This window comes from Leopardus geoffroyi, chromosome B4 (genome assembly GCF_018350155.1).
Source record: "Leopardus geoffroyi isolate Oge1 chromosome B4, O.geoffroyi_Oge1_pat1.0, whole genome shotgun sequence".
NCBI classification, from domain to species: Eukaryota; Metazoa; Chordata; class Mammalia; order Carnivora; family Felidae; genus Leopardus; species Leopardus geoffroyi.
The window spans coordinates 127,417,895-127,434,226 of record NC_059341.1 but is presented as its reverse complement, the minus strand read 5'-3'; positions in this window follow the sequence as shown (position 1 = coordinate 127,434,226).

Sequence of the window (16,332 nt, the reverse complement as noted above, 5' to 3'; positions counted from 1 at the left end):
ATGTGTCTTGTCTTCCTCATTCATGCTATTTTCTCTGTATTAAATGTCCCCCCCCCCCTTTTTTTCCTATTGGTCTCCTATGCATCCTTCAAAGCCCATCTCAAATGTTACCACTTGGTAAGAACTACCACACTCATCCTGTCTTGCCCTATAGAACTAGTCTTTCTCTTTGCTCTGCTTCTTTAACATTGAACATGTACTTCCATTAACCCTTATTGAAAATCATTAGCTACTGATACCATTGTCAGTAGCTGCAACAGCCTTCTGTTCTTTTCTCTGTGCAAAAGACTAGTAGTTAAGAGTGTGGACTTGAGATCATAAAAATTCATGTTTACCAGTGGCTGGTTGTGTGGTTTTTAGATAAGTTTTTAACTTCTGAGTTTCTGACTACTAATTTTTTCTATCAGGAAAATCATAATGCCTCATAACTTTATAGAGTTTTAGCTACATGAAACAATGCATTTAAATACTTAGCACAATGTCTGGCACATAGAAAGGCTCCGTCCAATAAGTATTTATCTGGGGTTATATAACAGCTACTGCTATAGTAATATTACTATTATTATTATTATTACATTGTCTATATTGCTTTGTAAGCTCCTTTTTCACTAAAACATATTACTTTTCCCTGTCCTTAAGTGTTTTTTACATTTTCCCAACTTTTTTTTTTAATTTTTTTTTTAACGTTTATTTTTGAGACAGAGAAAGACAAAGCATGAATGAGGGAGGGTCAGAGAGAGGGAGACACAGAATCTGAAACAGGCTCCAGGCTCTGAGCTGTCAGCACAGAGCCCGACGCGGGGCTCAAACTCATGGACCGCGAGATCATGACCTGAGCCGAAGTCAGCTGCTTAACTGACTGAGCCACCCAGGTGCCCCTACATTTTCCCAACTTTTAATTTGAAAAATTTTAATCAGAGAAGTTAATAGGCAAACACCCAATCCACCCTTCACCCAGATTCACTATTTCTTTTTTATTTATTTTTTTTAATTAAAAAAAAAATTTTTTTTTTCAACGTTTATTTATTTTTGGGACAGAGAGAGACAGAGCATGAACTGGGGAGGGGCAGAGAGAGAGGGAGACACAGAATCGGAAACAGGCTCCAGGCTCTGAGCCATCAGCCCAGAGCCCGACGCGGGGCTCGAACCCACGGACCGCGAGATCGTGACCTGGCTGAAGTCGGGCGCTTAACCGACTGCGCCACCCAGGCGCCCCTCACTATTTCTAACATTTGCTTTCTCTCGCTCTCTCTGTGAAAGGTGTATGTGTGTGTGTGATATAATGTTTTTTTTCAGAACCTTTTGAAAGTAAGCTGCAAAGATCATCACATTTCAGCATGCTTCCCACCGCATGTATATACACTACATTCTCCTACAAAGAGAACCATTATCATACCCAAGAAATAGTACTGATATATTAACATTATCCGACATACAATTCATATTTCAATTGTCCCCCAAATATCCTTTGTGTTGTTTTTTCCATTAGCTCATCTGACGCCTACAAAGAATTCTGAATGGATGTCCAATAATTTGTTCAATGAATCTATTATTTTTGGACATTTAGGTTCTTTCCAGGATTGCCTAATCGTACACAGCTCTAAAAAAATCATTGCAGCTATTTTTAAATATATTTGACTTATTTCCTTGGGAAAACTTCCTATGGTGGAATTTGGTCCAAGGCAGTGCAACATTAGAAAAGCCTGATGCATGATGCTAAGTTGCCCTCGGAGAAGATTGTACCACTTTATACCCACTAACAGTGTACAAGAGTGCATCTCTGCTCCTTCGACACCACGACTATTATCATTTCTATATTTATCAATTTAATAAGAGGAATAATAACTAACATTTATATGCCATTCCAAATGTGTAAGGTGCTATTCTGAGCATATGACATACATCACCTTGCCTCACCCTTGCAATCACTCTATAACCTTCTTGTTACAGATGAGCAAAGAGAGCTTCAGCAGCTTGCCCAAGGTCACACAGCTGGGGAGCAGCAACCCAGGGAACACTAATCCAGAGACTGTCATGATCTACCTTCCACTATTACCTCTCAAGAGAGTATCTAACACTTATTTGAATAATTTTTCATTTAGCTGAATATTTTTCACATATTTGTCTTTTATAGCTTTGCTTGTAAGAATACCCTGTTTACATCATTTCCTTTTTGGGGGGGGGGTGGTGTGAGGTAGATCCTAAGATATTTGTCTTTTTCTTAATAATTTTTAAGAATGACTTCTAGAATAAAAATATAACTTTCTCTGTAATGCAGGTAATTCTCCATTGCTTGTCATTTTTCCTTTTAAACTTATGTAGGTATTTATATATGTGTCTATCTAGCATAACGTTTTTATTTTCTTTGTGGCTTGAATTTTCCCTTTATTTATTTTTTTATTTTTTATTATTATTTTTTTTAATTTTTTCAACGTTTATTTATTTTTGGGACGGCGAGAGACAGAGCATGAATGGGGGAGGGGCAGAGAGAGAGGGAGACACAGAATCGGAAACAGGCTCCAGGCTCTGAGCCATCAGCCCAGAGCCCGACGCAGGGCTCGAACTCCCGGACCGCGAGATCGTGACCTGGCTGAAGTCCGACGCTCAACCGACTGCGCCACCCAGGCGCCCCTCCCTTTATTTTTTAAAAAGTTTTTATTCATTTATGCACTTAAGTAATCTCTACACCCAATGTGGGGCTCGAACTCATGACCATGAGATCAAGAGTCACTTGTCCTTCTGACTGAACCAGCCAGGCACCCTGACATTTTCCCCCTTTTAATTCATTTGTTTATTTATTTGCTTGTCTGTTTATCTATCTAGCATAAGATTTTTCTTTTCTCATAGTTACATTAGTCAGTTCTTCCGTTTGAGTTTGCCAAGTGAAAAAAGTCTGCCCTATTTTCTGGCGGATAAATATTATCCTATATTTTATCCTATATCTTCACATTTTACTTTGAAACCCTCAATCTATCTCATTTCTCTGCACCTTTGCCAACACCAGCATTGCTTTAGCTCTAGACCAGACCTCAAATACCTTCCAGGGATAGAAATGGGACATTGTTTGCTGAGAGGTGGTCCTGGGACATTCACTACTTTATTAAATCTGGAAATGTCACGTGCATTCCAAGGGACAGTGCACCAAAGACAAACGAGGATTTCCATTTCAATCTTTTTCCTAAATGAGCTACCCCTCCTGCTTTCCACCCCAAATATGAAACACTTGGTCCATGTTAGACAGTTAAGAGAAAAGCCCTGTTTCCCTGGCCTTCTCTGAAGTGGGCTGTATGGGGACAGCAGTGGTAGTTGAGGGAAAAGCATGCCAAGAATTCATTTCACTTTGAAAGACCTTTTCAGGGCTTTATTTATTCCAAGAGTTCTTTAAACACTTTAAATACAGTCCAATGAAGTGTTTCAGGCACTAGTTCAATACCGATTATGTCTCCTCTTCTTGAGGACAATGCCTTGCTTCAATACACATTAGTGTTTTCAGCAAACCTTTGATTTTAACATTAGCCAATCCCATTCTTACTTTCCTTTGCTCTTTGCCCAAATATTGTGGCTGAAACCATTACTCACAAAATGAAACAATTAGTGAACTTCCAAAAATACTTCATTAGAAATACAGCAACCCCATCACCCAAGCAACAATTTGGTGTTCTCAGTGCCTTACAACACAGTAGATAATCAGTCAATGTTTGCTAAGCAAATTAGCAGAGTGTGCATGGGGTCCAGGGAAAGAATAGCTATTAAGCCTATAATGAACAAAAAGGGGCATACTCTGAAATTTTTGCAGGGGAGCTTAAGCCTCTGAAATTACAACTTTAATTCATTTACTCATTTAGCTAATAGAGAATTTTCCAATGTGTGTTCCATAAAACATTTGCCCTATAAAATGCAGAGGAAAAGGAGTTGAAAAGCTAGAGACCCATTCTCCCTCTCTTAAAGATTCATGATGAACATTTGCATATTAAAAGCTCTGTCTATTCCTACAACATAGAAACATGTTTAAATGAATTTAAACCCCATAAGGGCAGAAGTCAGTTCTGTTGTGCTCACTAATGTGTCCCAAGAGCTTCATATAATGCTATTAGATATTTATTGAATAAATGGAAGAATGTTCTAGATATCTATTGCTGATAAAGAATTACCCCAGGGGCACCTGGGTGGCTCAGTCAGTTGAGCATCCAACTCTTGATTTCAGTTCATGTCACGATCCCAGGGTTGTAGGATCAAGTCCCATGTCAGGCTTCATGCTAAGCATGGAGCCTGCTGAAGATCTCTCTCTCTCTCTCTCTCTCTCTCAGCTCTCTCTCTCTCCCTCTGCTTCTCTCCCCACTCTCTCAATCAATCAATCAATCAATATTTTTTTAAAAAAAAGAATTACCCCAAGTCTCAGTGGTTTAAAACAACAAACACTGACTACCTCACAATTTCTATGGGTCAGGAATCCAGGTACAGTTAATGTGGGTCCTGGCTCAAGATCTCACAGGCTGCAGTCATCTCAAGCCTCATTTGGAAAGGACCCGCTTTCAAGATGACTCATGTGGCTCTTGGTGGCCTCAGGTCCTCACTAATTATTGGCTGAAGACTTCAGCTCCTTGTCACATGGGTAGCTCACAAAATGACATCGGGTTTCCCTCTGAGCAAAAGGGCAAGAGAAGGTACCCAAGATGGAAGCCATAGTTTTTTTAATAACCTAATATCAGAATTGACATCCCATCACTTCCGTTATATTCTGTTAGATGTGAGTCAGTAAACCCAACCCACACCCAACAGTGTGATTACCGAGAGATAGGATCATGACCACTTAGCCTGTCTACCATAAAGAATGACTGGATGAACCCAGGATTATCTGTTCTTATTTGGCCTCCTAACTTTTTTTTCAAGTAATAGCTTTTAATTTAGAAAAACACTTCAGGAAACATGTAGAACTAAGATGTATTGAGTGCTATGTCCTAGGGCATAAAAATAAATAAGGCACAATTAATTTATTAATTTATTATTTAAAAAAATAAATATATTTTGAGTACCTAGCACTGTCTCCTTGAAGACCTTAGAGTGTGGGGCGCCTGGGTAGCTCAGTCCGTTAAGTGTCTGACTTCGGCTCAGATCATGATCTCACAGCTTGTGAGTTCGAGCCCCGCGTCGGGCTCTGTGCTGACAGCTCAGAGCCTGGAGCCTGTTTCAGATTCTGTGTCTCCCTCTCTCTGACCCTCCCCCGTTCATGCTCTGTCTCTCTCTGTCTCAAAAATAAAAATAAACGTTAAAAAAAAAAAAAGAAGGGGCACCTGGGTGGCGCAGTCGGTTAAGCATCCGACTTCAGCCAGGTCACGATCTCCGTGAGTTCGAGCCCCGCGTCAGGCTCTGGGCTGATGGCTCAGAGCCTGGAGCCTGTTTCCGGTTCTGTGTCTCCTTCTCTCTCTGCCCCTCCCCCGTTCATGCTCTGTCTCTCTCTGTCCCAAAAATAAATAAACGTTGGAAAAAAAAAAAAAAAAGAAGACCTTAGAGTTTAGGCCAAATCTGAGAATCCCTTTTAGAGGTATCACCTTAGGAGAAGCACGCTTAATTGATTCACAGTACAGATTATAACAAAAAAAGAAGGGGGAGCATTCTGTCATGTTTGTGGTCTTTCAACTGACCAACATGTGCCCTCCCTCATGTCCCTCCTTGACAGAGCACTCACTGGACATGACCTAACCTTGGCTGGAGGATTGCTTCTAGCAGGATTTTGAGCTTTTTTTTAAGTGTCCTCTATACCCAACATGGGGTTTGAACTCACAACCCTGAAATCGAGAGTCATGTGCTCTACTGACTAAGCCAGCCAGGCACTCCAGGATTTTGAATTCTAAATGAGTCGCACAAAGTGCAGAGCTAGTGAGCAAGCATTCACGGTGGAAGTGGCATTGGAGCATGTGAAATCATCAAAGCTGATCATAAATATAAAACATTCTTAATCACGGCACTTCATAGAATTGCATTTCCCAACCGTCCCCTTCCCACCCCCAATACATTGGGCATGGTCATATGTCTTGCTTTGGCCAGTGAATGTGAGGGGACGTAGCACGCTACTGCAAAAAAGCTCTAAGAGCTGATTAAGTTGGTGGGCTGCAATTATCCTTCTCTGTTCCAGATTCTGGAATCATGGAAGCACAAGGTCCCCATTGGCTTGGGCCCTTGAGTGACTCTGATGAGCAGAGTCACCCTGTCCACCACTGTAGAAATATAATAGAAATGAATCTGTGTCGTTTAACACAGCTGGGACTGTTTATCACTCCAGTGTGGTACAGCAGTCGATGTTCAGCACCAATAGATCGAGCGTCCACTTGAGGTGGTGCCAGTGGTATCAGCCTAAGAAGCCATGACTTTCGCTATATTTTTTCCAACCTCTTTTTGTTCCGCCTATGCTCTGAAGCTGGGTCTTTGAGCTTTCCCCTCCCAAATTCCCACCAACAAATCCCTCTCCTGCATAAATCACTCTGGGCAGGTTTCTGTTGCATTCAGCCCCAAACCTTGCCTGATACTAATTCTGTTTCATCAGAAAGGAATCTATTGAGCCCAGTGTGGCCATCACTGTCCTAACTGTAGGCAAGCTTCAGACTGAAACTCGGTAATGAATAAGACATATTCCTTCATCCTCAACCTCCAGGAATTTATAATCTCGTTAAACAAATAACATGCACGTGAATGAAATCCATTGACAAATTTAAAATAAGTCACATGACACTGGAGGCACAGGGGTGAGTTCTTTGTCTAGAAACTTTCAGAGGAAACACACAAATAAAAAGAGATAAGGCACATATATTTTAATCTCTTTGTATTACCCTTCACTGGTCCAGCGGCCATACATGTTTCAATTTGAAAAATATTTTCTCAACATAAGAAATACGATTATTACAACAGCGCTTGGTACACTGGAAGCAGAAAGTACGTATTTGTTGAATGACTAAATGAATGAATGTGGCCAGGAGCACCTAGGCTTTAGAACCAGCAACCTAGTTTTCAAGTCTTGCCCCTACTACTTGTTAGCGGTGTAGAGCGGAACACATTCCTTAAGGCCACTAAGCCTGGACACAGAGACTTCTATAATCCTCACCACAGAATGGAGATGCTAGTATTGGTTTCCCAGGATTGTTGGCAGAATTGAATATATATGATGGTATATAGGAAGCCTGCAATAAATGGAATATAGGCATTTAGACACTCACGTATATGTATCTAAGTGTGAAAATCAAATGCCCGATGTGGCACATGCTATAAGTCACCTCTACGATATCTATCTCTCCTTTCTCCTACCATTAGAACCTTGATTTTCTTCAAGATAGTCACATGTCCTGCTATAAGACCACGTTTCTAACCTTTCTGGCAGCTGAGAGTGGCTGTGGGGCTCAGTTCTGGCCTAAGAGATGTAAGCAGAGATCTGTGAGGTATTTCTGGGAAAGATTTGCTTTCTTGATGTGAGTATCACCTCCTCCTCGCCATCACTTCCTTCTTTCACCAGCCTGGAACATGAAAGGGAGGCCGGAGGTGGAGTGAACATCCTATGCCCACAAGGTCACCATGGGGAAAAGGAAGCCACCCATCAAAGATGGCAGACAGGAAACCTGGAGGGGCCAAGGGGGCCCTGATGGCCTTGTGAGCCACCTACTGGCCTGAGTGAGCCAACATTGTTTGGGTCTTCTGTGAGGCAGCAGAATTCTGAGCCTTTAACGTTATGTGCGACCCTTTGACAAACATTTATTGAGCACATACGATGTACAAGGTACAATTCTAGGCCTTAGGGATATAGCAGACCAAAAAGATACTGAGGGGAAGAATATTCTCACAGAGGGACCAGCCAGTGCCACAGCCAAGGTGGAAGGATGTGTGCTCAGTCAGAGGAATAGCTTAGGGCTGAGTGTGGAGTGAACAAAGTGAGCAGGGAGGAGAGTAGGAGGAGGTAGGGTCTGACAGGTGACAGTGGCAGTGGGGAATTGAGGGGGATTAGGGCAGGGGTCAGCAAGCTTTTCCTGTAAAGGGTCAATAGATCTGAGCCTTTGCAAGCCATGTGGTCTCCACTGCAACTGCTCAACTGCTCAACAAAGCAGCCGAAGACACCATGTCAACAAAAAGTGCGGCAGTTCCAAACCTTTATTTTTAACAGGCAGCAGGCAGCTGGGTTTGGCTGGAGGGCCATAGTTTGCAGAACCCTCATGCAGGGCCTTGTAGATCAGTGTAAGCGTCACTCTGGGCATTGGGTAGAGAATAAAAATAGGGGGTAGAGGGCATGAGGGAAAGCAGGAAGACCAGTTCAGAGATGGCTGCAATAATCCAGGCTCATGTCACATAAAATATTTCCTTGGTTTCCAAATCATCGACAAGAGTATGACAGCGTTCCTCAGATGATTTATTCAACCTGCCATACCCCGTGCATAATTAATGACACCCACCTTCCCTCCAGAGGGGAGGACCCCAAGTGTTTTGCAACCTGATTTGCCAAGCAGAACTTTTTATCTAATTGAAACAGTGGGGGAGATTTTAAATAGGCAACAAGCAATTAGCCAAATTGGAAGAGACACAGGACACCAAGGTTCACACACCCACAAAAATCAAAACCAAAAGCAGCCCAGCCCCCAGCTCAGGTGATCTACAGAGAATGAGACCTGGGATCTGGGCATTTTGTTGGCTTCACGGTAGAACAGGCTCATCACAAACATTGAAATTTGGATAGCAATAATGGAGAAGGTGTTTTCCTCCTGTCTACTTCACACATTGTGCTGGCCTTGGGCACAGGGAAGGCTCTTGATAAAAAGCAGCCGTGTCTGATACAGATCCAGCTGAGACAGACATGTTCAACAGCCACCTGTTGGTACAAGAGCCATGCTGGGTGGGGTGGAGGGAGGTCGGCAAACACTGTTGAGGCCTCCCCATCGCCATTCCTTCCTTCCTTCCACTGAGAGGAATCCTCACTTTGTTCTCCCTGCTCTGAGTGGCCAAGTCCCCCGGCAGGCCCCTTCCCTGCCCCAGGGATGAATCCTTATTGGTCTCTGTCAGCCAGCTGTGGGGTTCTCATTCCCCTTGCTAAATGCAGTGGCCGTGAGAATATGCCTCTGAGATTCCCCTACTGTAGGGAGTATAATTGGACATCAGCCTGTCTGCCATGCTCGAAAATCCATCCCTCCTTTGACCGTGACTCACATTTCCCTTGGGCTGCTCTCAGCCAATGACAGAGTGTGGCAGGGATACTCAGGCAGGCTTGTTTCTGGGAGACACAGGGCTCCTCCCACAGGAGGACCTTGCCGAACATTCCTTAGGCTACACTGCAGTGCAAGGTGCTTTCACCCAACCTTCCTCTTGCTCTCTCTCCTTCACCCAGGGTCAGACCCACGTTACTGTCTGCTGGTTCCCTGTGCCTTCCAGCTCCCACCCCATTTTGTCTCACAGACGTTCCCCCTGTTGCATTTCTAGCATGCTTTATCCTACCCCAGCATCTGCTTCTTAGAGGACCTGGGCCAACACACCAAGTAATAATTACAGCACGAGCATGTGATACAGTTTGGCCAATGAGATGCAAAGGGGAGTGTTGGGAGGGGAGCTTTTAGGAAGCTTGTCTTTATTCTTAGAAAAGGGACCCAAGTTAGGACAGGTTTTTGTTGTTGTTGTTATTGTTTTGTCTTTGGTGTGTTTTGTTTTGTTTTGCTTTGCTTTGTTTTTGCTGTCTCAGGACCAGGGATGGGTCCATATTTTGTGGGACATAAAGCTTATATAATTTGAAGTACCTTCTTCAAGTAAAAGAATGCACATACAGTTTCTTTCCAAAAATTTCGCAAAGGTATATGGTCACCCGAGGACATTGCTGGGCTTTGAAGGGACCTGGGAAAGTGAGAGACCTTCAAGCTCAAGTTTCATTAGCTTCATGGAAATCTTCCTCTGTTTTTGATGTTGCCAGCAGCATGTGATGACTGAAGCTGGGGCAGCTATCCTGGGGTCATGAGCCAACATACTGGAAGGAAGCTGTCCTTATAAATGTTGCTGAGCTACCCAAGTACCCAACTCTGGAACCATCCTACTTCTGGATTTAGGTTTATGAGAGCCAATGAATGAATACATATCCTTACTCTTTAAGCCAAATTTAGTTGGATTTTCTTTTATTTGCAGCCCAAAGCACTTTGACTGATTTCAGGTTTATTCTGAAAATGTTCCTTCCGCCAGCCCCATCCTATGTTATGTACTAGATGGTGAAGAGTGATGCGGGATGAGAAAAGAAAGGAGAGGTAAGGTGGCAACTGCATAGCAATGGGGTCCCCACAGCTGATGTGTCCTTAGAAAATCCAGAAATTTTTCTAAGCAGGCACAGTGAATGAATGTTAGAGTTAGAGAATACACTTGACTGTAGGGAAATGGTGAGTGTCCTGACAAACAGGAAAACGTTCTAGACTTTGGTTGTGGTATGGAATGGAGTCACTGGAGAGACAAAGGGGAGTACTTAATCACATCAAAACCCCTGAGCTGCCCCAGCTGTATCACTGTGAAATATAATGAGAACTTCTAAAGGGGCAAAGCACCAGCACTGAACCACGGAGTTTCACAGCGCATGTAAAATACTTCTACCTAAGCCAACAATATTTTAACCAAAAAACTGGTATCTTTGTAGCCATCACCTAATGACAGCCATGTATTGAGCCCTGGCTTTATGTCAGGCACTGTACCAGCACTTTACATAGAACGTTCCATTTAATCCTTATAACAAATTTTATGATAGAAGAACTAGTATCCCCATTAACAGATGAGGAAATTGAGGATCAGAAAAGTTGAGTAACTTGCCCAAAGGCACACAGTCAGGAAACGATGGAACCAGAATTAAATCTTAATAGTGTAGATCTAGCACTAGGTTTTTCTTACCTCATTTTTCTCATCTTCAAGACCTTCACAGTTTTCTCCAAACTTTTTTTTTCTTTTTAAAAATTTTTTTAACATTTTATTTATTTTTGAGACAGGGAGAGACAGAGCATGAACAGGGAAGGGTCAGAGAGAGGGAGACACAGAATCTGAAACAGGCTCCAGGCTCTGAGCTGTCAGCACAGAGCCCGACGCGGGGCTCGAACCCACAGACTGCAAGATCATGACCTGAGCCGAAGCCGGCCGCTTAACTGACTGAGCCACCCAGGCGCCCCTCTCCAAACTTTTTTTTAAGTTTACTTATTTATTTTGAGACCCCCCCCCCCCACACACACACACAGAGTGAGAGAGAGAGAGAGTGTGTATGAGCAGGGGAGGGGCAGAGAGAGAGAGAGAGAGGGATAGGGAGAGAGGGAGAGAGGGAGAGAGAGAACCCCAAGTAGGCTCCATGCTGTCAGCACAGAGCCTGATGTAGGATTCCATCTCACAAACCATGAAATCATGACCTGAGCTGAAACCAAGAGTCTGACACTTAACCAACTGAGCCACCCAGGCGCCCCTCCCCAGATTTTTTATATAAAATGCCAGATCGTCAATATTTTCAGCTTTGTAGGCTAGGGAGTTGCTGTTGCAACTACTATTCCATGCTGCCGTTGCCACGCAAAACCCACCCAGACAGTACGTAAATGAGTGAGGGTATCTCTGTTCCAATAAAACTTTATTTGCAAAAACAGGCAGTGGACCTGGCTTGGCCTGTGGGTCATGATTGCTGACCCCTGTACCATGTTATCACTCACTTAATTCTCTCAGCATTCCCATGCTTCTCCCACCCCTGATCTGCAGTGCTCATTGCTGCTAACATACAGAGTCCAGCTGCTCCATTTTGGCTGTGACAGCACAGGTGGGTTACCGTGAATTTGCTGAGGCTTCAGCTATGTAGGTACACATGTATGGGTTTCTTCTAAGGCTCTGGGTGAGCCCCTAGCAATGGGACTGCATATGAATGAATGAATGAATGAATGAATGAATGAATGAATAAAGAAATATTTAATTTGCCTAAGGAAGGCATTTTTAAAGTTTATTTATTTATTTTGAGAGAGAGAGAGAGAGAGAGAGAGAGAGAGAGAGAATCCCAAGCAGTCTCCACACTGTCAGCGCAGAACCTGACTCAGGGTTCGACCTCACAAACTGTGAGCTCATGACCTGAGGCAAAATCAAGGGTCAGATGGTTAACCGACTGAGCCACCCAGGCACCCCAAGGAAGATCTTTTAATAATATTTCCTCTCTCTCTCCTATTTTCCTTCGTATCAGATGGCATTGACATGGTCATGGGCATTTTGGAGATGTGGTCTAAGAAGAACCATTTAGTTTGGATCGAGTGGAATGTTATGCTGTTCACAGTCAGTGATGCGTATGGTTAAGCTATTGCTTGCCGCTCCATTGTGGAAATGGCTTCCAGAGCATTCCTCCAACACACTGTGACACTCATCCCTCGTGATCTGAAGGTGCACGGCTGGTGATGGCACAGTACTATGAAACTGTCCCACAGAGCCTGGTGCTGGAAGGGAGTGGGTGCTGAGGGAGAAACAAGGCTTAAAATGTAGGGAAACAGAATCCTGTCTGTGGAAAATTCCTTTCAGCCTCAGACATGTAAATTCCTAAGTGGAGGATTGGGTTCTCATCCATGCCTAATCAAAACAGAATTTCTCTCTTTTCAGGAAAATACTTGATTATGCCGCATACATGATTATGAACGAACTACACATTTTTTATGAGTCCTGCACAAAATAGTAAGGCACTTAAAGAATATTAGCTATTTTATTTCATTTTTCCTTCATTGTTCTATAAAAATGAGTGGAAAACAGAAAATTGATGACATTGATATCAGCACTAAGAAATATAACTCTCAGAAATGTAACACTATTAAGAACCAACAGGGAGAACATGGAGTAGACAAATCAGCCCACTTTTAGCTTGAATTGGACACTTACTGATATAATCTGGCCAATCATATTCATTTGCGAAGGAAAAGAACAAAATGAAAGAACATGTACCAAGTACAGGAATCATATCATCAAAGACGATGCATAAGTAGGAATTCCAGTGTTTGTAACAAAGAAGCCTCCCCTCTTTTGTCTCTTATAACATTTGACTTACACACACATTTTCAGTAGCTCATTTGTATAAAAGTCAGACTCTGACTAAGGACACTTCATGTCCCTGAGCCTTAGTTTCTTGATCTGTAAAATGGGGATGATACTATGATCACTGTGAGACCTCCATTAGGAAATGTTTGTGAACGTCACTGGCAGAAGGTCAGGCTCCAGTGAGGGCTAATATATTGAGCTCTCTTTCCCCCACCAGTTTGTTGGACATGGAGTGATAAGTTACGCAATGTGGAAGGCCTTGTTCGCCAGTGTTTGCCAATGTCTGCACCATTTCCCAGTCTGGCCATCGGCTTAAGGATATTGCTGAGTAACATCCTACACTTGTTCAGAAATGATTTCAGCCCTTGGCAGTAGATGCAGACCCGTGGTCTGAAATGAGAGTCTCTGGCCACCCTGTGCTGCTAGGAATTGGCCCGGAGTGATGTGCACTCCAGAGGAGTGTGAAAAGAAAGACAAGCACCTGGAAACCGTTTAGGAAAGAGGTAATAATGGAGAACCTTGTCCTTATTGAACTGGCCTGAACTTGGTCCTCTGAGAGATGTGCTCAACCATGTACATTTCACCTTCATATCAATTCTATAAGCTGGAGATCATTACTCCCTTTCACAGATCAGGAATCTGGGGCACACAGATTCCAGGGAACTTGCCCAAGAATACACAGCAGGATAGTGGCAGCGTAGGTCGAGAGCCCCAATTCCTTGAATCCATCTCTTGTGGTCTGTGGCACTTACTCCTTCCCCATCACAGATTCCATGGCTCTCCCAAAACTTTGGGATGGCTTGCTGGTCCTGCTCTGCTCCTACCGCCCACTGCCCACCAAGCAAGTGGAAGGACATTCTGTAATGTTGCTCTTACCGATAAGCCAAGCATCTAGAAATTCTAAGGTCATGGAGATGCCTCTGGGGATGCCAGACCAAGAATTCCAAGTCCAGAGAGTTCTATTTTTAGTTTATCTGCAAGAAAAACTCTACCCCTGGGTGCCTAGGGGGTTCAACTGGTTGAGCGTCTGACTTCAGCTCAGGTCACGAGCTCACAGTTTGTGGGTTCGAGCCCCACATTGGGCTCTGTGCTGACAGCTCAGAGCCTGAAGCCTGCTTCGGATTCTGTGTCTCCCTCTCTCTGCCTCTCTCCTGCTCATGCTCACTCTCTCTCTCTCTCAAAAACAAACATTAAACATTAAAAAAAGAGAAAACACTCTATCCAAAATCCTCATTCATTCACTCATTCATTCATGTGTCAATTGAGGATACACTATGTGTCAAGTGCTGTGCTGGGTGCAGGGAAATAATGGTGAATGAAAAGATATGGTTCCTTGCTTTCTGGACCTTACATTACAGTAGAGAAGACAGGTAAACAAATAAAGAATATTACTGCAAAAGGGGATAAGGGCTAAGTAGGAGTCCAAAGTTGAGGTAGAGACCAAAACTTTGGGTCAGGAGTCATAGAGAGTCCCCTCTGAGGAGGTGACACTGAATCCGACTCCTAAAGGATGAGGAGGGGGCAATCAAACAAAGGGTGAAGAGTAGGTTGGGGTGAGGAAGCTTTCCAGGAGAAGAAAACAGCATGTGCCATGTCCTGAGACAGGAAAGTTGGGCCTGTTGGAGGCTAGTGTGGCTGGAGCATGGAGATAGCTGGAGAGAATGGTCAGAGTTGAGTTTTGGAGAAGTTGTCAGGGGCCAGGCAGTGGAGAGCCTTGTAGTCATGGGAACAAGCTTGGGTTTTACTCTGCCATGGGAAGCCACTGAAGTTGAAAAACATTGTCTTCTAGCTGCAATAGTCAGTGGATTAGTCAATCTGTAGAAATAAGAAAATCTCAATCTGGACGTTCATCTCCAAATGGTAGGCTGACCACGTTAGTGGTCCCTATTCTCCCCTCTCTATATTCATTCCCTTTGCCATGTGACTTTCCAGTTATTCTCAATAAAGATTCACTTAGAATATGGACTGGATGTAAAGCATAAGAGACTCTTAAAAACTGAGAACAAACTGAGGGTTGATGGGGGGTGGGAGGAAGGGGAGGGTGGGTGATGGGTATTGAGGAGGGCACCCTTTGGGATGAGCACTGAGTGTTGTATGGAAACCAATTTGACAATAAATTTCATATATTGAAAAAAATAAAATAAAATAAAATTTTACCTCAATTTACAACAACAAAAAAAAAAAAAAAAAGAAAAAAAGAATATGGACTGGATGTGTGACTTTACTTTGGCCAAAGGACTGTGAGCAAATGTCATACAAGCAGGGAGTTGAAAAAACACTTGCAGGTTTCTACTTCCTCTGTCATCACCGTAAAACATATCTGGCCTAGCTGGAAGAATAAACACACAGACCAGAGCTGAGACCCAGCCGTCTCATTCAAGGCCATTCTGGATCAGCAAACAGCAAGCCAACTCCCACACCTGTGAGTGAGTGCAGGTAAATCAGCTAAGCTGATTATCCAAAATACACCTGATCACAGGCACAGGGGTGAGCCCCGCCAAGATCAGCCCAGTTCAGAACAGATGGACCATGCAGACTTGGGAGCTAATAAATGTTTATTTTTCTATGCTGCTGAGGTTTTGTGGTTGTTTGTTACACAGCATTACAGTGGCAGTAGATAACTGATATACATTCAAGCTCAAAGTGCTTAAATCTAAACTCCTGAAACCTCAAAATCCATAGTTGAGATGGAATGTTTGAATGGCTTAGTTCCTTCTAGCAAGAACTCTGGAGTCTCAGAATCTTGGATTCTCTGCTCTGCAATGTATTGCATCTCAGCTCTGCAATGTATTGCCTGTCAGTGCTTGCACAAGATAGTCCACTTCTCTGAGTTTCAGTTTCCTTATCTGTGGGATGGGTTTTAATCCCCATGGGTGGGGTTTCCCACCCCGTAAGGCTGTTAGAAGAATCAAGGAAGAAAACATTTTGTAGATATTAAATACTCTCTCTGCAACTATGAGGTGTAATCATCATCTATATGTATGGAGAAGAGAGAAAAGTGAAAAAAAGGAGCACCTGGGTGGGCTCAGCTGGTTAAGCATCTGACTCTTGATTTCAGCTCACGTCATGATCTATCTCATGGTTTGTGAGATCGAGCTCCGCATCTCGCTCTGCACTAATAGTGCAGAGCCTGCTTGGGATTCTCTCTCTCTCTCTCTCTCTCTCTCTCTCTCTCTCTCTCCCTCCCTCCCTTTCTCTCTCTGCTCCTCCTCTGCTCTTTCTCTCTCTCTCTCTCAAATAAATAAATTAAAAAAAATAAAGTGAAAAGAAAATAGAAGCAGCTATGGAAAGCACGGCATGGGGAAG